Here is a 1,078-nt window from a genome sequence, read left to right on the forward strand (position 1 = left end):
AATAAATGATGAAAGGTTTGACCTATCTAAGAAAGACATACCGGTAAAACCTCCAACCTTGAAAATGCAATAAGTTGCCCGTGCAAAAACCATTCTCGATGAACTAGAGCTTGTCATTAGAATAAGCACAAGATATAAACCATCACATGGATAAGATCCAAATAAAAACCAAGAAAGATGATGCAAGGATGCAAAGGTTTGAGCTCTCTCCGAATGATACGATCGAGTTACTCACTCGAGAGCCCTCTTGATAGTACGGCAACTAAACTATAAACCGGTCTCCAACTACACCATGAGACCGGTGAGAAAGAAAGCATATCAAGAGCAAACCTTAATCTTGCGCATTCCACTTGAGCTCGATGATGACGGTCTTGACCGCAACAAGATGGAATGTCTTTCTTGGTTGTGCTTGCTTGATGAAGTCATGCGAATTGCTCCCCCATACTCCACTATGGGAGAGCTTCTTCTTCGGCGCATCTTCACATATCCATGATCACCATATGGGTGATAAAACTTAAGCAAATGATCTATTCGAGATGGCTTGTCTTGAACTTGCACTTCATTTCTTCATTCTTCATCATGTTGATGTCTTGAAGTAACTTGAGGGCTCACTTCATATTCATCTTCAAGACATACTTGACACTTGATATCCTTCATCAATTTCTTCTTATTGCAACCTTGAAGCCAACATATGGTTCAAGCATTGCCTATGGACAACTTCTACAAATATAACTCAATGCAAATATTAGTCCATAGGGATTGTCATTAATTAACAAAACCACACATGGGCGCTCCATGCACTTTCACCTACGCCACAGTGGCATCACACGCGGTTTCCCATAGGTTATGAATTTTTTTATTACGAAAATCAAGTTGTTGTGCCGCGGTTCCCCATTTCACAACTTATTGTACTAATTTGTACATTAGCTGCAAGTTGTTGTACTGCGCGTGTAATTATCTCATCATATTTAGCAACGTGAACGCTCCCCAGAGTGAAGACAACCCTAAATGGGCCACATTGATACGGCCTAATAACAAGTGAGTTGCTAAATATGATGTACATGAGCAGAGTGATCTT

This window comes from Lolium rigidum, chromosome 1 (assembly GCF_022539505.1).
Source record: "Lolium rigidum isolate FL_2022 chromosome 1, APGP_CSIRO_Lrig_0.1, whole genome shotgun sequence".
Lineage (NCBI taxonomy): Eukaryota > Viridiplantae > Streptophyta > Magnoliopsida > Poales > Poaceae > Lolium > Lolium rigidum.